This window comes from Syngnathoides biaculeatus, chromosome 23 (assembly GCF_019802595.1).
Source record: "Syngnathoides biaculeatus isolate LvHL_M chromosome 23, ASM1980259v1, whole genome shotgun sequence".
In the NCBI taxonomy this organism is placed as follows: Eukaryota; Metazoa; Chordata; class Actinopteri; order Syngnathiformes; family Syngnathidae; genus Syngnathoides; species Syngnathoides biaculeatus.
Window position 1 is genome coordinate 13,717,715 of NC_084662.1, and position 25,677 is coordinate 13,743,391.

Below are 25,677 nucleotides of genomic sequence, written 5' to 3' on the forward strand. Positions count from 1 at the left end.
TTTACTTTGACTTGTATCCGAGTACATCAAACAGTCAACTTCGGTTTTCATTGTGTTAAAAATGAAGTGGGTGTGGTTTAAAAAAAAAAAAAAATCCATACATCTGGCAGGTAAAGTCGTACAACGCAACGCTTCAAAGATGTTGTCAAGGTAGATAATTTAAAATGCAATGACATCCACACGGACTCCACTCTCCCATGCAATAATTATGTGCTTGGTCATTATTTTAGGGAGTAATATTATCAAATTGCTGGGTGTGATTGCTTCAGGTGCTGAAAGATGTTCAAGTGCACGCAGGTGTGGAGGAGGATGATTTATTGCAACATTTATAAGAGGCACTCTGTGTCATTATCATGTTTTAGTTTTTTTTTTTTTTCCCTCTTCTTGAATGACTTCAGAGGAGGATCAGAAGGGGGTAGCGCTAAAGTTTAGTGTATCAACAAAGATTCTGTCTGCTCTTGAGCAAGATGGATTATATTAATCCCTACCTGTTGTGCGTTTGGGCTGAGATAACCGCCGATCTGACTTCCGCCTACAGTGCGGCGCCCACCCTCAGCTGGGAGGAGAAGTCCCCTAAAATTAAAGATTTAAAAGTGGAAACTCTTCAAACATCCTGGATATGTCTGAAGTCCTGGGTGCTCACTTTTATCTGGAAACCAAGGAAATACGGTTGGTTGTTTTTGTGTGCAAACAAACAAACAACCAACAAATCCCTGGCAGAGGCAATAACGGGATTGTTGCGATGCGACTACGTGTGCACGGTACATCTTCTCGGGATCGTACGGAGAGCCAATCTGTCAGAACAGCCGATTGCTTCAGGAAAGTAACAGCTCTTCCACTCGTAAAAAAAAAAAAAAAACTGCATCTTTATATTACACCTCCATCGTGTAGGCACTTTTACAATGCAGCCTCATGGCGTGCGCTGCCATGAAAGGAAAGCAATTCAAACGCTGATGATGCCACAAGAGAAACTGGAGGGTACCGCACAGATTGCTGTTCGAATCAAAAGGCAACTTGACTCATTGTTTGTGCTTCAAAATGTTCCGCTGTTTGTCAAAAGGGACAGAAGCTGGGGAGGATTATAACCTAGAGGACAGTGAGTCAACATCGCAATAGCTACTGCTCAAGGGTGAATGGAGTTGAACCAATAACCTCCTGGGGTCTACTGACACTGGATACAATATGAGGGGCTTGGTTATATTTATTTGTGCCTAAGATTGGTGTCTGCCCAAATGTTTTTGTTTTTTTGGGGGATTTTCTTAAAGGTCCACTGTCATAAAATGGATGATTTTTAGTATGTCATTACTGAAAAAACGGCAGCCGCTATGGACCCATCCATTTTTTTCCACCACAAAACATGATTTTGACTTATATGGCTTTTTGTCACTACCGCCATGAAAATCCCCTCGAGGGATTTGTTGCGACTCGCCGGGTGGCTAGACGCGGCGCTGGGCCACGGTTGGTCATCTCCGCCGCAGAAGTTGATTGGACGGGGAGCCGGTTTGGCCGTGGCGTTGTCATCGCTCATGGGCGGCGTTGTTTTTAATCATTGCTGCGAAGGTGGATCAGACACGGAGGTGGATTGGCCGCATGCGGTTTGGCCGTGATCCACATATCATCTAAATATGGCTCGAAACAATTGCGTAATATTGCCATGGTCACTTCACTCGGTTGTGAAATGTTCTCTTTTTCCATGTCAGAAGCGGCGTGTTCGTCTCCCATAGTAGGTGGTACACCGTGTTTTCAATGGCGAATGTCCCAGTCACGGACAGAAGATGCAGCCAATATGGCTACCACTTGAATGTCGAATGAGACTTCCGCATCTTTGCGCATGGATGACGCGTTCTCTGCTCATATTTATTTTTTTTGTACAGTCATTAAAGTGACTAATGTTCAATGTATTTATTTTATTGCAATATCTATTTTAGAATGTTTATAGGCATGACACTCGGAAATTAAGAGTCTTGAACCCGTAACCTGGAGCCAAGCACTTTCACCCTTAGCTACCAAGGTGATGCAACACACTGCACACCTACAGCAGATCAGCAGAGGAATGAAGTGTGGGTGGTGGTACTACCCAAACGGCGATGAAGCAACTTGCTTTGAAGTGATTTGGATGAGTTTTGCGTGGGCGACTTCCCTTCCTCAAATCCTCTCTGGCCTTAGCAGTTTTTTTCCCCCCCTCGGACGACAACGGCTTTCTGCAGGAACACAATTGTTATCCTCCCCCTCCAGGTGCCAATAAAAGAGCAGAGTCCTCTGTAGCTAATGCCCGCGCCGCAAGCTAAAACACATACCCAAGTGTGAAAGGTATTCATTCATTAGGCTTTCTGGTTGTATCTTTCTGATACTTGTGGAGGAAAATGTTCTTTTTTTAGGTGGATTTTGCAGTGGTTGTCCATAACAGAATCAAAATAGAACACTGGAAGTTCACTGCTATTAATCAAGCACATTTATTTCAATTCTTATGTACGACTTCCTGTGTAGAACCTTTTAGTGAAAAAGTTGTACAGTAGTAAACCCAGGCATCACTTTGAAATACAGTCTGATCAGTTTGAGTATTTTTTTTTATTCTCAATTTTCCATTTAGTCCTTGATATTTTCATTTGGAGTTTATTGAAATTTTTCTTTACTTTTGAGGCGCATTCGTCTTTATGCTGTAATTCTTTTTCTATTAGGATCTATCTTTGATCCAAGTCATCTTTTTTTGTCTTGACTAAAACAAACAAAAAAAAAAGATTCTCAATGTAAATAAATACAACTATTCCGTGTGGTGTTCAAAACAGACGCGCCTGTTGAAAAGGCAGCGAGCCCGTTGGGATGATCGGCGTTGTCAAATGCTCCTCCCAGTAAGACACCCTTGGCCTCCTGCCTGGGGTCTTTGACCCTCACCTGTCTCCTCGGGCCCTGACAGCCTATCAGGTGCCGTCCCCGAGGTGGCTCCTCGCTGAGGACAGCAGTCACCTGACAGGCGTGAAGCCAAACGCCGACGCGAGCGACCCTCTCACACACAAATATACGCACATGCTCATCCTCTCACCTCTGATCTCGACGTATGCACACCTGAAAACTCGATACGGTTCAGTCGCTGCTTTGCTGGCGTTTCATCTGCTGTTGTTAAATGAGCGGCCTCAAGGGGCCCTCGTAAGAAAAAAAAAAAAAAAAAAAAAAAAAATCACTGTGAGACTTCTGGGAGCTCGTGTGCGTGTGTGTCCTTATACTTTTACGAGATATAAACACAAGGAAGGGGAGCCGGCCTGCAGTGACCTCGCGGAAACGCACACGTGTACGCAGCGCATACATCAAACGCACCTTATGGTATCATAAAGTAAGCTTAACTGTTTGAGACGTTACCCACCATCCACCCCTTTCTTATTTTTAATAAGACTATCACACCCATTCAAACACAATCTTAAGAACTTCATTACAAACTGAACATTGAGGTAAAGATGGAGAGGTTGCTAAATTTAAACACGGAACAAGTGTTCGCCCCCCAACCCGCCCCCCAATGTTTTTCACAGCTTTCTGTCAAGCGCCGCCACAAACACACACACAAACACGTAGGAACATGGTCCATTTGCGTGTTAATGATTAGGAGAAGGGGCCATTTGCAAGCGATGGGAATGTGGGCAGTGGTTTCCTAAGTGGTGTTATCTGGGTCACAGGGCCAAGGCTACCGATTCGCTATCAGCTGGTGCGACACTCACCGCCGATTCACGTGGAAACGATGCTAACTTGACAGAGGGCCAAGCCCTTTGATCCCATTTATTTTTCCAAAATATGGCAAACTTTAGCGGTGCAAAACAATGCCGCAAGGATCCGAGCGATGAGCATATCTACTTCACATTTCTGAGGTTCTGGACTCGAATCTCTGCTCCGATGTGGGATTCTTCAGACATTGATCCAGTTTGGCGTGAATTCTTTTTGAGGTAGTTCCAAATCTTGCCAAAGCATTCAGGCAAGACAGGGGGATGAGGGGCAAGAGACCTTTTTGAAAATAAATGTTTTGACACTGTCTCCATGTGTTCCGGTACTGCCTCCAATAACACTGGGTCACCATGAAAGAAAAGAGTCTTTGTCCTCTCTGGCGCTTTGGTTTTTAAGTAGACGAGGGGCTGCCAGTAGTCGTATGGCTCTGCCAGCAAAGCATATGTAAGCACATTCACATGCACGCAAGCGTAAGTGACGGCTGTGTCGGGACCCGATGACAGGGACCAGTGTGACTGGCGAATTGTAGTGACAGTGCACTGGGGATGAAGGAGCAGGATGGCTCCGGTGGATGAGCGACCTCTGACCCTCTGTGTCAGAACTGAGGCCTCCCAGAACAATAGCATGAAGACTTGCTGAAGCTAGAGAAGAAGAAAAAAAATAAAGGGCTCGGGGTGTCTTCTCTGGCTTCCTTGATCGAGTGGCGGAGCCATATCGCCGGGTCCATCTCTGACACTAATGCCGTCCTAATGAGCCGCACTGATAATGCTGGCTTAAGCGCTGGGATGCGCCAGGAGGCACAAGGTGACAGGGGTTAATGGGGAACAGCGAGAAGGCGTCCACAAGATTGTAGAGAAGCCACTGGCCGAAGCCCCTCTGGCTCTGAAAAGCGAAAATAAGGTGGAAGCACCTTCAGCCTGTAATCTTTTTTTTAATGGCAAACACGGGACCATTTGTATCCCCACTTTCAAACTGCATATTGGGACAGATTGGTGGAGTAAAAAGGCCCGGCCCATCTGGAAAATATACAGTAAAATTTCCGCCTGTGCTCAATAGCTTATGATTTTTGTCCAACTATCTGCTTCATACCCATAAGTGTGGATCTTCATGAGAATGGTCGTCTCAATGTGCCTTATGATTGACTGACAACCGATACTTTCAATCGTCTTTGGTATAGATTGAGGTGAGATCGCTTACATCTTCCAGATTAAAGTGAGTGAAAAATCAAAATCGATGAAATCTCAAAACAGGAGGCACTAAATTCCAGGTTGACTGACAGCGCACTTGTTGTTGAGTTAACGTTAACGTCTACCTCTCGCTGCAACGACTAATGCATCTTAAACTGTGAGGCAATTTCATGCAATGATGACACAGCTATTATTATTTGAGGTTGTCATGAGTGACGATCGTAAACGCGATCTTGACTCACCACCGAGTGGGTCAAAACAAAAACAAATGATCGTTTGTTACCTGTCAATTCTAGATTGATTTCAAATGACAAACAGCGGCATGTCTTTCTCAATTGAGGCAATAACATTAGATTTGAAATGATGTGCGATATGATTACAAGAGTCGAGGTAAGGCAACCGCAGTAGACTTTAACACTCGACTAACACGTGACGACACTTTGTAAAAGAGCATTTTTCGCCCGTCTATCTCGCTCTCTTGTGTGCCTAAAGCAAACTCATTGCTTTGGCTGGAATCTGCTATGTCCACATGGTGCCTCTTTAAGCAGGGAGAGGCCGGCGAAGAAAGACCAAACGCTGGAGGTATTGACTCACCGCCAGGCGCTTTATCACGGTGAGAACCTACACAGATGACGAATCAGTCTATGGAGCCGCAGATAAGACGGCAGGTAAACGGAAGGGTCACGGATACAGAGGGTAAACCGTCTCTCTATATGAGTGCAATATATTTAAAGCGATCCGACATATCTGCTCTGTCTCCACGTGGTTTGGACAGAGGTCAGACACGCCAGACTGACAGGGAAGGAGTGGAAGCTTTAACGGGTTAATCTGCATTTTAAGGGCCTGTTAACCACATACAAGCTGTCAGAAACACGTCCGGGCTCTCTGTACAGCCACATGTGTGCAAGGGGAGGAAAGGCACATAAACACAAGTATGTGTGTGCACACATGCACACGTTGAGTTCAAGGGGCCACCGAGTACAGGGCACTAGGTGTTAGATTACAGAAGCAGGACCGTCCAAAGCGCCGCCTGCTCCTATCTTTATTCAACCGCTGATTAGACTGACTCTTTGAAGGCCCCTTTAATTGCCGTGGGGATGGAACTCTTAAAACTGGGAAACTTTTTTTTTTTTTCTTCCCCACCTCTTTTATTGATTTCCCCTCTCATGACGCCAATAAATGGGCCCGCAGTCCCATTCTCGGCCACTTTCTGTTTCTTAGTTTGGAGTTTTTTTCCACTTTTCCTCTCCTTCCACCACTTTTTTCACCCCAAATTCCTCCACTCAACTGTCTCACTCACGTGTTGGATCGAGACAGAAAAGCAACATTTACCTCGATAAAGTGATGCAGTAAACCCTCAAATATAACTTAATTTTACACGATCGTTACCCACGATTTCGTTATTGCAAAATTTTTTTATCAGTCAAGGCATAAAATTTTATTGCCATTTTTACAGCATCGGTCTAACGTTTTACAGGGCAACAAATAAAAATAACTGCCGAACTGAAGAAGCCGATTCACATATTTAACAATTACTGTGGGAACATTTTTTTTTTCTGCAGACTAAATCATCACTTAATTGGGTATCTCATTGTTTCGAGTGACTTTCCGTTCAACCAGCAAAGATTGGAGAGATTAAGTATCATCAAAATAAATGCTTACAATTTGTCCAGGAGAAAAAGAAAATTAAAGGCCCTTTAGGCAATAAAGAAATATACAGTAAGAGGCACAGTCAGCTTTCGAGGTGCCTTAAAGCCTTCGTAAGATGAAAGTGCGGTCAGTGTAAAAGCTACAAAACCGACCTCTGAATGGTGCTGTGACCGTTTTTGCCAATACCATCAAAAAGGTTGGAAGTCGACATCTGACCAAGTGGTTGCAGTAAGAAATTTGATTAAATAAAGAGGAAAGACCCTGGAAGACTGAAAACAGACACACCTTCAATCTCAAGGTTCAGTGGCGACCACATGGAGCTCCTGACTTCTCGGGATGGACGTGGATAGCTAACAAAAGAGAATATGATGTTCTTTTTTTCTGCAAAACAATACACAGGACCACAAAATGGTTCACTGAAGAGTCAAGTAAAAAAAATAATAATAATAAATCAGACAAAAGTGTTTGATTTGGCACTGCTTTACGGAACCAATTGCACAATTGGGATAGGTTCTTGGATCATGATAAGACGGAATATACCTCCAAATGATAAAAGGTGCGTACATTAGTAAAGCAAACACAATCTAATCATTGATGGAAGGGTTGATGAATGGATAAAACGTTTCCACTCTTTTATTAACATTTATTGACACATTCAGACGTTCCTGACAATTATTGGCATAATATGTCCTTTGGATAATGAAGGATAGTTCATAGCTGTGCGGAAAGTAAGAGACGGCGTCGTCTTCCTTTTGATCGTGACCCCTGGCCGCAGGATCATTTGCTCGCGACCTCAGTCACGGCTCAACGCCACAATGGCCACAAACTCCCTGTGCGTCTGTGCGGCTCATCAAATAACATTTGCACTGAATATCCAATAAAGCATTAACGGCAGGGGAAGTACAGCGGAGTAGCAGTGAGTCGTCCGGGCCGGGAAGGAACACAGAAGCGCTAACCTAAATTTACAAGCTAAATTGTAACATTTGTCTCAGACAGTCGAGTCTCTTCGTTTCTTCGGGTTTTTATGCCGACCGTCGGGGAACTGATCCCATTAACAGACCCGTTGATTCTTGTCGAGCTGTCGTTCTGCAGCATCAGCACTGGCATTTTCATTGATACGAGGTAACATCGACAGACGCTCCGGCCAGCCGTCAATGACACTCTTGGAGGATAATTGCGGGCACGCCGTGATGGCAGAGGACAGGAACGAGTCGATAAATGATATCTCATACCAATTGTAAATGATCATCATTAATACCATTAAGCCCATAGAGGTGATGGGAATGCTGTAATTGGGGCTCAGAGAACCATGCTGACTAAACAGGTCACTACTCAAGTCAGACTAAAATAAAAACTGATGTAACGGACTAAAATAAACGTGAATATTAAGGTTGAAAACAAAATGGGAATGCTAAAACGTGATGCAAAGTCAGACTAGAAATACAACTTGAATCCAGATAACATTCCCAAAATAACATTCCCCAATTTCATCTCTATATAGAATTATTGTCCAACTTTAGATTACCGAGAGGATGTTTTAAATTTCCAACCTTATCTTCTGCTTACTCTATTTAAAGCACAAGACGCACCCACTGAACTGGGGACTGGCACCCTGACAAAGATTAGAATTGTGTAATTTGGGATTTGTAATCAACTAATTTACTGTACAAGGCAATCCCTCGCATCCGACACGCCCTCTGACCCGACCTAGAAAGGTTTAGATCGGCAAGAGGGAGCTTACCCCGTGTCAGCGGCAGAGGGGAAAGGGCTGGCAAGAATTAAAGGGCAAAGAGTGATGCAGATTTGGAGGGTCGTTTGAAAAGAAAAGAAGAAAAGAAGGTTAGAGGTCATGGGGAGGAAGCAGGCCAGTCTAAAGATGTGCAACAGGAGGAGTGCGAAGCTAAGACACATTCAGGACAAAAAAAAAGTCCATACATCCATTTTTTGAGCCACTTATCCTCACAAGGGTCGCGGGAGAGCCAGAGTCTTTTCTAGCTACCTTCGGGCAGGGGGCGGGGTAGTCATAGTGTTTGACCCTGGAACAGATTATTTTATTAGCGACGGCTACCTGCCGTTGTTAGTTCTAAAATGACAAATCGATGGCGGCTTATCGGGATGTAAACCCATAGTGCGAGTAACAAGGCTGATTAAGTAATCCCACTGACCTGGTTTATAAGGTTAAATGACGACGAATGATGTTATGCCAGCCGAGTGCTCAGCCTCCCGCCCCCACAATCTCTCGTTGATGCCATCGGATGACCAAATTACCCGCCCCCTCCTCCTATATCATCTGAGGGATGCCACCTCACCGCTACCACCTCCCCCCTCTTTATACCCTGACAGCTGACAGTCTGGGTCCCTCTACCACTACGCCAACTGTTAAACTCAAATATTGCAATTGGCGCCATTTCTTCCCCACTCGAAAACTGCAAAACCAGCACACCCAGAGCTCGTTCGATGACAACAAGCCGTACGCTTTCCTTCTCAGTCCATCACACCGAAATGCTTTTGGGTGTCACGTCGAGCCTGCAACGTGGACATTCTTGCAGTAAAGATGGGATTAGAGTGACTGAATCTGGGTTAAAGACATGCACAGTCCATCTGTTGTTTTGTTTCCCCCCCCAACCATTAACCACAGGCGCTTACCCTCTACCTCCCCCAACACTGAATCATTACATCAGTGCGTTATTAATTATTAAAGAATAGCATACCGTTTTTTTTTTTTTGTCCTAATCCAAAATCTTTTCAGAAGTACTTATTCTCTCTCTATGAGCATAATAACACGATATTTCATGGTTAACTCGTTTTCTACTCTTTCTGCGCCCGTATGTCTTTATCTTACCCTGTTCTAGTTCTAGTTTCCCAGGCTCCGAGAGCAGATAACCCAAGGTGAGTGGCTCCCGCTCAGGCGCGAACTCCTTAACCAGCTACTTGCGTCCACGTGCATATGCAGCTCACATTTTGCTACAGACCCAGAGCACTACTCCTGACATATAAAAAGTTGACAGTATTGTTGACACAATTGAGAACGGTCTTATGACTCAACTCCTAACACTTGGTCTTGTCTCAGTCTCAGACTTTCTAGACTCTGGAATTTTCATTAACACTGGTTGAAACCAGCAAGGCTGTGCTATTCTTCAACTTATTTAACGGGACAAAAAGGAGAAACCGCAAACACCTAAATTCATGGGTTACTTATCCCTATCACCTCCATATTGATGGCAACGTCTCCGGAGTTGTGACTGAGGAAACCCCAGGCCCATGTTGTGAAAGAGTTTCAGACAATGTTTTTGGCTGTCAAATGTATTTTAAGAAGAAAATCTAAACCAATTTTACCACGTTTTCACAGTCTTTGCCTTGATTCGGTCTCTACTGCCAAAAGTCTTGATCTGATCTTGGTCTTGAGCTAGTCTTGGTGTCGAACAGTGTGATCTTGAGCACAACACTATCTATACAAATAGAAGTTTGCTGCCACAGTTTTATATATACTGTGTGCATTCGATTTAATAAGTCTTAAAACCAAAAAACGCTTTTGGGGAACTCTTAAATCAAATAGGAAAATGTTACAATCCAGGATCCCAATAAGCTAAAAATAGCTAATGTCTCCAATATCCTACCTGATGTGATTTAACTGGACAGTCAACAAGTCAAAAGGTATTTTCCACATGAGATTTGCTTCCAAGTGCACAATCAGGAAGAAATCCAGATTCAACTTGAATTGCAACCTTTAAGGGTGAATATCGTACTCCGGTCGTACAATTCAAATAACAAAAATTGAGAGTACTTGTTTTGTGTGGAACTTTAGAGTATGAACTGTCACAACACAAGACACCACATGTACGACGCAAGAACTCACTTCAAGAATTAACAGTGCGTGCGTTTTGCAGGACGAATTTGAAAAAGGACCTTTGACAGTTATGGACGTTAAGAGAACAGGAATATAAGTAGAGAAGACCAAGTTACATACAGTAACAAGACTCGAACGTGGCCATATGTATTGTCACTTGCCTGCAGAGATAAAATTGTCAACAAATTTAGTGCACTTATTTGTGATTGTGTGACTTTTGTCTGTCTCTATGTGCCCCATGATTGGTTGGCAACCGGTTCAGGGTGCACCCCGCCTCCTGCCCGATGTCAGCTAGGATAGGCTCCGGCACTCTTGCGAACCTTGTGAAGATAAGCGGCCGGGAAAATGGATGGATGGCTGTTTAATAGCCTCAACCTCACATGCAAATGAGCTTTCTCAAATCAATTTCTCCGTTGCTTCCAAATTTTAGGCCCTACTGCTGCTTTTGAAACTGTGTTACACCCGAGACAAGTATAGTAGGTGATCTAATGTGTAAAATTGCTTACATCTGTCTGTTTGGAACCGAGACAAGAATGTGTGTGTGTATATATATATATGTGTGTGTGTGTGCGCGCAACAGGGAGCAAAGTGGCCCTTAAGCAACGTTAACCCCCCCCCCATGCATTCAGGCTTCCCAGGACCCAACACAGAGGCAATCTTATACCATTGACAAAAAAAAAAAACATAAAACACTGAGAAGAAAGGATAAATCAAGGTCGTAGAAAGACAAAAGCAACTGGCCGATGGGGCCCAGAGTGTCATCTTGCCTCCACTTTGCCTGAAAAGAAGGGAGGGCGCAAAGTAAAAAGGAAGTCTAGAATTTACCAGAGGAAAGTTCTCTTTCTTTTCCCGGACAGCTGAGCGTCTTATTATGGGATTAGATTTAACCAGTGCCCCCTTTGGAATGCGGAATAGAGGGCTGGTGGTAAAGGGTGTGTATGCGTGTGCGTAGTGGGGGTGGGGGGGGCGTTCCGTCGGGTGCTGAGATGTAACAAGGGTGGCCCTATATGGTTTGGGGTGCCACTCGGTTGCGGTGCGGTGTTGAGATGGGTCAGGGACGTAGCACGCCGGAGGCCTTGGCGAAAAGCCCGAGGGTGTGGTGGGGTTGGGGTTGGGGTGGGGGGGTTATACAGCCACAGCGCTGGGGCCCATGTGGAGTCATGCCAACAGTGCAATTACTCCTCATTCTGAACAGCTGGCACATAATGGCTATTCAGGTCCTTGCGGTCTTCGCATAGGACGCGGGGCTCGGAGGTCGTCCCCCCTCGTGCGCCTCAGCACATCGTGACGACCAAAGATTGGCTTGAAAGTGCCGCTCGCGCTATCATGCCAGCGCTGCCTCTTCACACGTCGAGGTACGGCGGCGGGTATTATACGCCCTTTACTTGAGACCCCTTTAGACAAAAAAGCTTTTAAAAGAGTTTGGAAATCCTTTGAAAATGACTCTCAAAGCCTGTGTTTCCTCCGAGCCGTGCTGGTCCATGACCTACACGTTTATCAGCGTCAGTTGTCACAAAATATTAATAGTCTAGAGTTGCAAAAGGACGGAAGAATGAATGGGGGAAAATGCTCGGTAGCCGCAAACGTACATTTTTTTTGCAAGATATGTCACGCAAACCTGGAATCAAATTTTGAATTACATCCTAGCGTGTAGCACGTGGCTGGTTTTGGAACTCTGCACAATGAAGCTCGATGTGACTGTTTCGGCAATGTTGTCAAGAGGACTTTTCAAAACCCAGAAGCGTTCCTGTTCCCGACTAACTAGATCATTGTCTCCCGTCTCCACGCTAAACGTGATCAGTCACGCCACTTTAGGAGCAGGAATCACAAGTGGCGTAGGTGCAAACACAAAGCAAGCAGAGAGACAAACGCGCATCAAAGTGCAAAGATTGGCCCGATCTGGGTTTGATCCAAAGTAATACGCGAGAAGGCCGCGAGTAAAGAGTGCGCGTTGTGGGGGCATGGAAAGGGGGGGGGGGGGGGGGTTTCAGTGTTTATAAGTTCACTCTGTTTGAAACTCAGTCCAAGTTTATAATCCACCCACTGTGCGGTGGCTTTGTGCTTTCCCTTCAAAGCACTCACACAATGTAAACACCATATTTAAAAAGGGGAGATCTCACCCCCCCGCTTTAAAATATACGCTCTAAAACAAAGGGAGCACAGGAAATGGACTGCTAAAAGGGAAAAACAAACACAACGTCTGTCAGTCAACCTCATATGGTGCCGTGATGTCATTAAGGACGAGATGTCGTGTGTGTTCCTGGCCGCCAGGCACCAGTAGCACGCTCACACATGGCGAAGGCATGGGCGCGGTAATGTCCGCAACATCCGCTCGCGATACAGCTGACTTCCTGCAAACGGTTCTGGTCGGCAGGTGGCAACGACGACTGAGGGGCTGGTGTGTGGTGATGAAGCGCTGAGTCAACAGCGGGACCGCAACCTTCTACAAAGCCTCATCCCTCATTTGTTCCTTCAGCGTACAGGCCGTCAAACGGCACAGTAGTTTGTGACATTGTCATCGCAATTCTGTGTCTGCGTGTGTGTGTGTGTATGCAGATGTTACATCTTTATAGCTGTGTGGGGTCCAGAACAGATGACCGCCTTATGCCGAGTACTTAAATAAAGGCAGCCATCTGATGGCGTTTAAGTGATGTCTTCCGCCTTACGGCAGCGGCAGACGCGGCGACCTGAAAATGCCGCAAAGTCAACACAATCTACTTTTTTTTTTTTTTTTTTAATATGATTAAAGATCTGTTACGGATCTGTTTTTGATTAAAAGGCAAAAACAAAAATCAGATTTGTCTTTGAAATGATCATCCGGGCAGCATGGTGGGAGTAGTGGTTAGCACATCCGCCTCACAGTTCTGAGGTTGTTGGGTCGAATCTGGGTTTTGGCCTTCTTTTGTGGTGTTTCCATGTTCTCACAATGTTTGTATGTTTATTTTTTCTCCAAGTATTCTGGTTTACTTCCACATTCTGAAAAAAATGTATGGTTGCTTGTCTTCATTGCTGGACGGATGCAGCTGTAATGTGACGCAGAAAATGACAATTGCTTCAGAAATTATTCCAGATAATGCACGATAGCTCTATCAGATTTCTATCTAAAACTGGTCCTAGGATCTAAGCCCTGAGTTGGATCAATCAGACCGTGTCCAGGACTCCTGGGCAAATACAGTTTCCTCTCTTTTAAGAACAGAAAGATAGTTAGATATTAAAAAGACAAGACAAGCTGCAGTTTTCTTTTGTGACGTTTCATCATATTTGGTCACCGCCCATTAGATACGAGAAACCGCGCCACAGCAATTCTTCAGAGAGCGGGGGTTTGAAAAACCTCATTAACCTCAACACAGAGGCAATTGTTAGAAGAAAAAACTTCCTCTGAACGTCATTCCATCGCAAAGGAGTCGGAAGTTGAAGGGCTGCAGAGTGAAAGAGGCGTGTCATCGGGGACCGTGCCAACAACATCAGCTTTCAGCAGCTGACTGTAATATGATTAGCAGCCCACAACATAAGCACCACGCGCAGCCTCGGGGAGCAGCCATGACTCCCGTGCTCATGGGCAGGATTATGATAATGCTAGACAACGTTGGGATGGGGCCGTGCGGAAGGGGTTGTATTTGCACTAGGAAGTATAATTACCATGGGGAAAGGAGGGCATCGTAAGGATTTATTTTGGTCTTTTCTTATCGCAAACGTACAATTGTGTTCTGTGATTTCCATACGCTGCATCGTAACGGATGATGTTCATTCTCTATATGATGCATCTGCCCCGTTGGCGCCAAAACCGTATTATACCGCACCACACCCCTTTAAAAAAAACAAAACAAAAAAAAACGTGCCTGCCTGCATATTTTCTTGAACGCATCCCTCCCTCTCAGCATTTCCTGCTTAACGCAGTGTAAATATTTGAGAGAAACGTTGCTAAGCAAATATTACATTTGCTTATATGATCTTCAAGCCAATAAAAATACACGAATTCTAACACGTTCCGATTCTTTATCTTTTGTTATTTAACCGTTACCTACATTGAGACACATTCTGAAACCACAGACATTACAAAATGTTTAGTAATTGTACGTTTTTAGGTTATAGCTAAACAAAACCTAGAAGCCTTCTCAAAAAAAATTTAAAATGACTGACAAAAAAAAAAAAAAAAAAAAAAAAAAAAAATCAATGAAGAAATAAGGTTGAAATTGTTGGAACGGATTTAATGAAATCAAATAACTTTTCTACAATAATCAAATTTATTTATTGACCTAAATTTCTGATGATCCAGATAATTTTACAAACAGCATTTAACTGTTTGGCTAAATAACCCCAATTTGGATCTGCGTCAAATCTACAATTTTAATCCTACACACCTCCTGCATATGCATGATTTTTTCATTAATATTTGCGCATTAATCTGTGAGCAAAACCTTCATCCACACCCTAATCCAGAGCCAGGCCAAAACTGAATTCATTTCAACTCAAGTGTAGTTGAAATTGGTTTAGGACATTTTCTTATCGTCATCATCTTTCAAAGTAAGAAGACTTTCCAGTCAAGTGTATTTCGAGATGGAAATGTTCTTAAGGCCAGTTCTGAGGAAATGACCCTGGAACCGTGCAATCAAATGAGATGATCTTGGGGTCGGTATGAGCCATCAAGATGCTTCAAGTGGGGCAATATTTACATAAATCAGTAATGATAATGACTCGTTTCCATTGATGTTGATTAGTGTAACTCAAGAACACGTCTGCTTTTTTTTTTTTAAGGTCACGGGGACTCGGTTCGACGGGGTCAAGCCGGGGCTGCGCCCGTGGACCTCCGCGGCGCAGCTGCTCCCGTGCGTTCGCTCTCAGATATCAGCGTCTAAAACTAAAACCCCGACGGGCTCTTAACACCCGACGATTCAAACAAAGAGCGACCTAGGAAGCCGCCTAACTATGTTTCTAAATGCCGGGAGACGTCGAGCCGGGGCGGGGTCAGCAAGGCCAAGACCGAGACCGGCTCTCAATGTCTGGGGACATTTATGACGTCTAGGTTTCTTCAAGTGAGGATGCCCGCCATGACTTACAACACTAATCTCAGAGGTTATTCAAACCCTTGGAGCTTACAACCCTGCAGTCTTTGATGTACTTTATTGTTATGGCATCTGACTGCATTCCGCGGTGCGAAGACGTGATTGGATTGCGGCGTCGGGGGGGCCACATCTGCGCGGTGGTCCGAGTTAGATTAATGGCTTGTTGCGTAGCGCTCGAGTCTGGCTGTTTTCTGTTTCCTCTCCAGCCGATCGGACCTTGTACGAATCTCAGTCGGCCGCACAGATTGATCCACGCCGATCTGGCGCCCGTCCGGTGCTTGGAACAGTTCGTCAATATAAATCGTACTACGCATAATCCCCATTTATTGCAACCGATGCTAGTTTTGCTGTGTTTGTTCGATTTCTTTGGTTTTCCACAGGATCAAAGACAAGACGTTCCAAAGACATCCCGGCCTTGTGTTTCAAGTCTGAGAATAAAAGTGCCTCCATGAGGTCAAATACAGGTTAGAACGACCTTTGGTAACACCGTCATGTGTCATTTCTAGAATGGTTAAGCCTGAAAATTTCCGCCTCTTCCACCTCTCTCAATTCAAGCCACCTTGCAAGCTGTCGAAAGCGGGAGCTCATTTCCATACAATTCCCAGAGGAATCGTAATTAATTTTCATAATTACTTCGGGGAGCTCGACTGGGCCAAAACAATGGGGAAAAGTAGGCTATTGTGTTCCTACATGTTAGCGTACGAGTCATTTGGATTTTTTTTTTTTTTTTTGGGTGAACCGAAACCACTTTTCCTCTTACTTCCTTTCGCTATCAATTTTATTTCCTACTCGGTCTCGGGCTAATAAAGCCGTTGACCTTGGGGAGTTCCCTTCCTTTCCCGCATCCCTGGCGTTTCATTGCTTCCCATTGTGGGTACAATCTGCAGGTCAAAGTTCAAGACAGGAGGTGATTACGCAGTAAAGGGGTCCAGACAGCTCACTTTAATGCTTTTTTTTTTTTTATTATTTTATTGGTGATCCGAGAGTCCTTGTGGGCAAATGATACTTCATTGGACGTTAAAATGGCTTTATTATTATCATTGAAGCGGCTGGATTTTTTATGAACATACGGTATAAAATGATGCATTAACATGAACCCCTGATGAGATGTTAGGAGGCGTAAAATGGAATGAAAAACTAAGTGATGGCAAATGGGCTAACATGCTATCGCTCTTACAAGACCTGGCGGTGGATTGGGGGCGAGCGCTTCGGTGCCAAAGGGCCCAGTGGTGCCGTTTACTGAAATACAGCTGACACTGGCTTCGGTCTAAATTGTCCACACAACAATTTCAGAAGATAAAAAAAATGGTGGGTTGTGTGTGTGCGTTTTAAGCTTCCATACGCAAGCAATTTCTATTTATTTTGTTTAAGCATAAAGGATTAGTTTGTGTTTCATGTGTTTATGCGTTGTCCTGCCCTGACGTGAGATTTTGCTTCAAATTTTTATTTACATGTTAGTCCAAACAGATTCAAAAGATCATTTCTGTAACAATGCTTTTCTGATTGATTGAAATGACTTTAGGGTTAGGGTTACTTTGGTCCGCACGACACTGCTCATTCATTCTTCCTTCATGTGGACAGAAATTTCTTGAAAAATGAAATAAAACCAGTTGTTCATTTTTTTCCATTTAAAAAAGTAAGTTCCATAATATGATTTTTTTTCTAACTTACCTAATATTTTTTGTCCACAAATGTGACAATTCTATGTAACATTACAACTTTTGCCTGGAAAAATTCAAATTCCTGACATTTTTTCCATAGGGAAAAAAACAGCTCATTATAATGACTTTTTTTTTTTACCTCATAATACTATTTTTTTTGTTACAATTTTTTTTCCTCCCCCAAAAAAATCCAACTTTGTTCAGATTTATTTAAAACAAAAAAACTTCATTCGCCAAATACAATTTGCTTTTTATGTATAGTTCACGCAAGTATGTCATGTGACTCACCAAAATGGTGGCGCCCATGAAAATTGGTAATTGCCGATAAAAATCTTCTCAAAACACCATTAAATGATATCGGATTAACCTCAAATTTTCAAGGTAGAGTACATATGACATGACCTATTGTATTTATTGTTAATCCAAACGACCGGTTGTCCCCTTTAATGTCAGATTTAAGACTTCTTTGAAAAGGTTTTATTGATTTTTCGCTGTTACACAGGATTTTTTGTTTTTGTGCCTTTTCCAAAAGTCACTTTGTGGGATAATGTTTAAAATACTTTTTTTTTTTTTTTTTTACAAAGCCTGAATGAGCGTCTTAAGCTAATCACTCCCTCAGACGAGATATTCATTGTACCAGATAAGAAGTACCGTTGGATTAAAGATTGCGTAAATTACCAAACCACCCAGAATCCCGCTGCAGCTGGTGGCACGGAAGTGCCAAATAGGGGAAGGGGAAGCACTGCTGCACTGGCACAGGTGGGGCTCAATTAAACTCCCCCCCACCACCACCACCGCCGCCCCTCGGCCCCCATTGAAGCACAGAGCAACGGGGGAAGTGATATAATCCTCTGGACTTTAGCCAATGTTTTCCATCGTGTCCTTTCGGGCCCAACGAGTGCGTGTACATCTGTCTGCGCCTTCCTTTTTGTGTAATAGACGCATTTGCATTGTTAGGTCATAAAAGAGCCATGTGGTATTATTGGGGGAGATGGCGCATGACACTGGGGAACTGCTAACCTCAAGGGATACAGCAGAATTCCAGCACTGCCGCCCCCGCCCCCACCCGCACCCCTCTTAACGCTTTCCTCTTGTTCACAGGCTCCCGCCCACTCACTGTGCACACACGCACAAAAAAAAAAAATAATAAAATACACCGCCGCACACGACAGGTGCAGGCTTAAGTGCCCAACGGTTTCGCGATATAAACTTTCGGGGGCTGGCGTTTTGACAAATGCAAAACCAAATAGGAATATGACCTTAATCTGAATATTATCACAGAAAAATGACTCTGCAATGCAATGGAAAATACAGTATTTGGGCGATTTCAAGACAAGTTCAGGAGTGTCACGATGGAATATTTTTGCTATCGGTTAACCTACAAATATGATGTCCGGTCTTCAAGTATTCTACACCCCTCTCCTTCGTTTTTCTTTTTTTTTTCCCCATTACTAACATGCATTTCATTTTCATTCATGGGGGGGGCTTAGTGTATAGTCTATACTGCAGAATTAGCAACAACAAAAATAGCCTTTCCTATCAGTTAGTATTCATTATTAGCATTACTGCATGAAGGATTATCATTTTAGGGTAGAAAAAAAATATATTTTGATAAATAAGATGTTTTTTCTTGTATTATTATTATTATTAACATAATGACTATCTACCAGCCAGTTTAGTCGAATAATACTACAACATTTTTCCCTTTTTTGTCCCCAATGCAACCTCTTGTATGACTTTTCTTGTCATATTACGATATTATTCCTGAAACATTTTGTCTTTTCTTGGAAAATACGACGTGTGGCACTCATATTGCAAATTTTTGCAAAAAAAAAAAAAAAAATCCAACTTTATTCCCCAGTTTCTTTTCAGCGTGGCTCTACACTCCTTTGTACGCAAATGTCAGCTGTTGTTTTGTTTTTGAAACCGTCAAAATAATATAACCTTGCGCCTCCCCCCATGTTGATTAACTCTGCATACGTAAAGAAGCGAAGTCAATTTTAATATTCCGTTCAGCGCTCTCCTGCATGTGTATTACATCCCTAGCACATCTGTCTTCAAATCAAGCCTGCCTCTCTTTGTTGTTCTATATTTGTCTCCAGGCATTTGTCTATTTTTGCCTCGTCCGTGCTTTTAAATCATTTTTCCACCGAATCCCTCTCGAGCATCCTATTGTGTCTGTCTCCGTCGTCTTGTCTCTCGCTTTCCACCATTCCATACATCACTATACACCCCCTCCTCCCTTTGTCCTTTTTTTTCCCCTCTTCCCCTCCCTCTGTTTTTCTCCTCTCTTCCTCCCTGGTGTATGCAGTCGATGCCAGACTGTAGCAAGAGCAGTGAAGACTCCAGGCGTTTTCTGTTCCTGTCAGCCGTTAGACCCACATATCCACAGACGCACGGAGTCAACGAGGACAACGTGTCTGGTCCTGTTGAGGACGTGTATGCCGGGGCTGCCACCCAGAGGCGGCGGCCGGTACTGCAGCAACTCGGGGGGGGGGGGGTGTTCATCCAGGGGAGATCGGGAGGATGATGAAATACTGGTAGCTTTTCAGTAACGGCTGGATCCAGGTGGGTGGGGCGAGAGGCTGTGAGCTCACCGCTGCAAGCGCTGAGCATCAGCAGCTATTATGCAACCGAAAAAAAGGGGGAAAGGAGGGAGGATGTGGGGAGGCTTAGTGTGGGGGCGCGATGTGAACAACAGGAGGCTTAGCGGGGATGGTGCATGGTCCGATGGTGCACCGAATGCCTTCGACATCGCCGCCTGTTATAGTCTGCCGTCTCTGCCTCTTTTGTCTAGAGACGAGGTGAAACCTTGCTTTAGACAAAAAATAAAATAAAATACTCTTCCTTTTTATTGCGATCAAAGACAGACTTAACACAGACAAACAGTGATGTCCTCAGGCCCAGCAGGTAGCTTTCGCAGATAAATGGCTTTAATTAATCTCGCAGAGTGTATAGCTCCCCAAATAGGCTACGCGATGAAATATGATGAGGGCAGCCTTGTTTAAATTGATATGCAAATAGTCAACTGTGAGGAAAATCTATTGAGCATTCCGACAGTATAACAAACGCGACAGGAGGGGTCGATTCATCGGGAGGGGAAGAGAAAACACAAGGTGAGCAAGATTAATGGAGCGCTGATCTGGCACGGAGCGGATTCCCGCTCGATGTCTATCTTTAAGGAGTCGGGGAGATGATGCGAGGGACAGTCGTTGGTGAGAAAGCGCCGTTTGGGTTGCCGTTACACAACACTAAAAACGGTGAAAGTGCGGCAGGCAACAGGGGTCTCATCTCTGCTTGTCTCAGTCCAAAAACATGCTAAAATTGGCTTAAAATGGTGAACATTGTTCATCAAGTGAGTTACAAACACAGCGGTTGTTTCATTTGTTGGATCTTCTGCGTCCTCCTTGTCAGTGTTCTCATTTTCCAATCATTTTTTTTCCTCAATTCACTCAAGAAGTGGTTTAATTTGAGGCTTGCGCAACACCATATATTGCTTTACAAGTGCCATAGCTTCCTTTTATGTTTTATTTTTTCAAGTCGCAAGTTGTTGCTTGGTTGGTTTTGAGATTGAGAGCAAAATTTTAGGTACAAGCAAAAGTCAGATATGCAGCCGCTTCAGCTAAACCGGGAATAATAAAAGCTATAAAAGGTACTGGAATGTGGGGAAGGAGAGTTGCAGTCGCCAATGACCTTTCATCTATTTTTAAACAATCCTTTCTAAAACATGTCTGAATTCAAAACACGTAACTAAACTGTGGTGTGTTCTCAGGGGGTGCTGGAACAGATTATTGGGATTTCAGTCTGGTTTTCTCCAGGTATTTTAACTTCTTCCAACCTTCCTAAAACGTGCATGTTAGGTTTAAGGAGGAGACATTAAGTACTCAACGTTGGGGCTAAATGGGCGATCAGGGAAGAGATTGGATTTAGAGTCGATCCTCTGGGAAATCACGTTACTATATGATCATCTTTTTTTTTTTTTTTTAGCCGTGTGAATGAGGACAGCATCAAAAGGTTCACCTGAAATTCCACCTGGTTACATGTTAGTACCTAGAGAAAATCCACGTAGGACCACAGGAAAGCCGGAGCCAAGATTTAAACCCCAGATCTCAAGACCGTGAGGGCAAAGTGCGAACCATTAGTTGACCATGCTGTCGGTCTCACTTCACGTCAAATCCCAAATTTTGGTTTGTCTTCTCCCCACATCTTCCCAGAGCCATTCAGCCAATCACCGGCATGGGAAAATCCCTGATGTATTTGAACCTCAACGTGTCACCCATTAAAAGACAATCAGGGACCGCGGGGACAAAAGGCTGAAGACAAAAAAAAGGGAGAAACATTTTTCTTTTCACTGCCATCTCTAAGACGGTTTAGATGTTGCCAGTTTCTCGGAATTGAGGCTGACAGGCTTCCTCGAGCCCAGTGGGGTACTTATAATTTCTTGGGGGACCAAGGGAGGGAGGGACCTGAGAGAACAATGGCATTGTCCTGATTGTCCAAAGGTCTGATCAGCCGCCTCTGCCGGCAAGATTGTTAACAGTAATTTGCTTTATGTGGACTAGAAGCAGGGTCAGGACCGAAGTGAGGCTTCCTCTACAAGGATCACATGCCCTTATCAAGTCCCCAATCACGAGGGTTACGTCACATCACAGCGACCACCCAAGGGCCCCTGCTGCCAAGCGGCTGAGATTACAAGCAACTGGCATCTGCAGGAAGCAGCTTTTAAATCAGGGGGCATACAGTAGGATTAGCATGTGCTTCTTACTTCCAGCACTCGTGTGACATGAACATCTTTGACCAAAGGGGCTTTCGCGAGATTGATTTTTGGCTCGTCGTGATCAATAGCAGACAAACAAGCTTGGCGTGCGCAACACAATACCTTAATCCGATATTTGGTTAAGGGTTTGCATGAAATGACGCAGAGTTTGGACGATCCATAAGTGCCAGATTGTCTATTTAACCAAAACTCCCAGGCGTCACGCAGCACGACAGGAGTAATAAACTGAAGGATGCCGAGTTGGAGCGAGCAAAATAATTAAAAAAAAAAAAAAAAAAAAAATTAGGCACAACTAATGCAGCGAGACAGTAGCTTTGTACCCGTTATTGTTCTGTCCCGCCCCCTGCGATAGCTTCCCTCAGTACTCGGCGCCCTTCGTTGGCGGTAATTTGCCGTTGTCACATTGGGTTCAGATCAAGGCTGCGCTACAAGCCACGTCACATGAAAGGACTTCCACGGTTTCCCCTCTGCTGTCGCATGGCTCCCCGGTCAGAGGCCCCGCTGAGGGGTTCAATGGCAGAGGGTGACAGTTACCAGCTAGCTTGTTTGAGGATGGCGGCTTGGATGCTGCAGAGGTTCGCAAGCCAGGAACTCAAGGTACAGGGGTGCCGCGGGAAAAGGGGGATTTGGGGAGGGGTCTAGCGGAACATTTTTAGGTGAAAGCCGTATTGTCACCAGCCATCATCTGTCATTGCCCCGATGAGACTTGAGGACCTTGCTCCTGCATTATTCCTTTCAACTGTTGTTCTTCGTCACATTTTCCCCTTCTCAGGCTCATGAAAGATCCCCTTTTCAGTCCAAAAGCTCGAAAATCACTGCTGCAACTAGACCACTACCATTCTCAAACACAGCTTGTCAGCGTCATCTTTATGTTCCACTGCCGTTTCGAGCTGAATGCTGACAATGCCACCGGACCGACGCGTTTAAATATGCTTCATTCCCTGGTAACCCTCTCGGGTTTGATATTCAATTTTCCCATCTGCCCAAGATTAATGTTTACAATATATGACCACTGATGCACAAGTCGGAAGGTGCGTATTCGCATACACGCACATACGCCATCAGTGAGCGGTACTGACACCTCCCAGAAGGGTCTTAGCGATCCGAGACAACCTGCTTATTAGACCGCAGGGTCATTATTATTGGAGCGCTCTCTGGCTACGCCGCTCATCTTCAAGTTGTCTTTTTGTAGGGAGATGTGCTTAACAAGGAATAGTGGAATTAAAAAGAAAAATGTGGTGATGGGGGGGGTGATTTAGAAGGAATAATTAAAAAAATATACTGTCTATCTGACTGGTTTGACAGAGAAATCCTGACATGCCAGGCAATCCTGTTCCAGTGCAGTCCAGTCGATTGCACAGAAATGCGCAATAAAACAGGAACAATTACCCACACTTCAAGTTTTTTTTTTTGAGCTAGTGACTCATGGCTAGTTGGCACTATGAAGAGCGACACGATATCAGCTCTGGAGAGTAATGCTAAATATGAAAATTTTTTTGATCATTAACTTAAGTCGGTCAAGAAAATGTAGTGAAAAGCACTTCTGTAGTTACTCATGGATTGACGCCATTTTTGCAACAACCTCTTCTGGTTGCAGCTAAATAAGTAGCACACTCCATTTTTCCAGAGTTCCCAAACACCAATTAATCAATTTCCTCAAATAAACCATCTCCCAAGATTCAGGGAAATCAGTCGCGTCATTTTTGCTTAGTGCTGCAAACCAAACAAAAGAAACACTTTTTGCCTTGTGCCTGGAGGATTTTAACAATGGAAGAATTTACTCCAAGAAAATGTGTTTCATTCTCTTTGTATGCCATTCTTATTGTTGCACAAAAATGATGATTCTTGAATCAACAGATGAAAAAGGGCTTTTTCCACCTCTTTCTTTCAAACTTCTTTTCAGCATGGGGCATATCTTAATTTTGGTTTCCCTCAGAGGGCCTTGGTGACTAAATTAATCTAAATAAACAATTACCTCATCATATTATTACATACAATTGCCCTTACATTTTCTGTACATCTTTAATTTGAAATTAGAGACAAAGGAAAAGAGTGAACCGCAAAATTTGCTGTAAGCATAGAACCATTGTTAGCTTGATATTCCTCTGGAAAATTGAGGGATGTTAAGATTCCTATTTTTATCTTAACCCTGCTTTCATACAAATGTTCATCCCATTTTTTGAATGGAACAAATTTAGTCACTGTCTACAAATATGTATGTATATATAGACAGTTGCTGGAATTTACGCTGTCTGGTCTGTCCTCCGCTGACAAAACACACTAAGCTGCTACAGCAATGAGCGCAACCGCCATAGCGACGTCGTGTATGTGTAGCATTACCACATCTACTGATGTATAGAACAAAGAGAATGATGAGGAGTGGAGAAATCTATGATGCCTCTTCCCTTGAGCCCCCCCCCCCCCCATTTACTGCTTTATTACATGCAGGTGTAACAATCACAACAGATATTAGATAACAAAAGCAGCCCCGTTTCCCACCTCCCGCTCTTGCCCGACACATTCAATTTCCCTCCATGGTCCAATTGAGAGAGACAATAAAACACTTATTGTGCGCGTTTGGTGGCTCCTCCCCAAGACATGATTAGGATAATCAACAATAGCGATAATTAACTGCATCAGCCACAATTGGCTGGAGATCGCTATCACTCTCCGGCCGGATGCACAACAGTGCACAACAATGCTTCCAAACGTGGCACCCGCTTTCAATTTGAAGGCTGTCGAGTGCTTGTGGAGCCTCTGGCGCTAATCGCGTGATTATTAAGAGATTCATATTCAGGAGCTACATAAATGCTACATAGAAACGCTCCATTCATTTTTGTTTCATAGCCAAAGAGAAAGTGGCTGGATAAAGGGCACAGTAATGGTATGCCTCAAAACAAGCATACATAAACACATGCGCTCCAAAAACATATATTTTTTTAAATCAAATTGCTTTCAAGTAAATGACCAAATGGTGATTCATCGCGAGATGTCATTAAACATTAAGCACTCAAATGCAAAACATGCTGCATCATGCCCAGCAAGAACATAGTAGAGACTGGATCAAGTCACATGTGCAAGGTCTCAAGTCAGTCCTAACCTTCAAGTCTTAAATCAGCCCCAAGTCATCTTGTCTTAGCCAAAGTCAAGACCCGAATCAAGTCACCTTATTAACGGAGTCTCACGTGCGGCATCTGGTCTTCATAAAGATTGACCAATTCATCAAATGAAACTACCGCAATATTTACCAATTCCAACTTTACAATTTGAAAAAGCATCTGAATGTCAATCAAAACTCGTAACATTTTCAAACATTTTTAACGGGATGGGAGAAATTGTAATCTGAATCAGATGTCGATTAAATTTGATTGGACTGTTACCATTAGGGCGACTCAGCTGGAAAGCGTTGGCCTCACAGTTCTGAGATCCCGGGTTCGATCCCGGCCCTCCCTGTGTGGAGTTTGGAAGTTCTCCCCGTTCGTGGGTGGGTGTTCTCCGGGCACTTTCCTCCCACATCCCAAAAACATGCAACATTAATTGGACACTAAATTGCCCCTAGGTTGATTGTGACTGTTGTCTATCTCCATGTGCCCTGCAATTGGCTGGCAACCAGTTCAGGGTGTACCCTGCCTCCTGCCCGTTGGCAGCTGGGATAGGCTCCAGCACTCCCGCGACCCTCGTGAGGATAAGCAGCTAAGAAAATGGATGTATGTTACCATTTGATCTTTTCAATGACCGATACTCTCCACTTCACCATTGTGGCATATCATAACATCATATTCCG

General features: G+C 43.9%; 1 protein-coding gene across 2 annotated transcripts in view; it reads right to left on the reverse strand.

The window, feature by feature from the left end:
- Positions 1-25,677, reverse strand: part of LOC133496231 (protein eva-1 homolog A) — a 295,444-nt gene that overhangs the window by 253,863 nt on the left and 15,904 nt on the right. For both annotated transcript variants that reach the window (XM_061811538.1, XM_061811537.1), the window contains exon 2: positions 6,831-6,926. The gene's annotated coding sequence lies outside the window, so the exon portion shown is untranslated. The remainder of the gene's footprint in view (positions 1-6,830; positions 6,927-25,677) is intronic.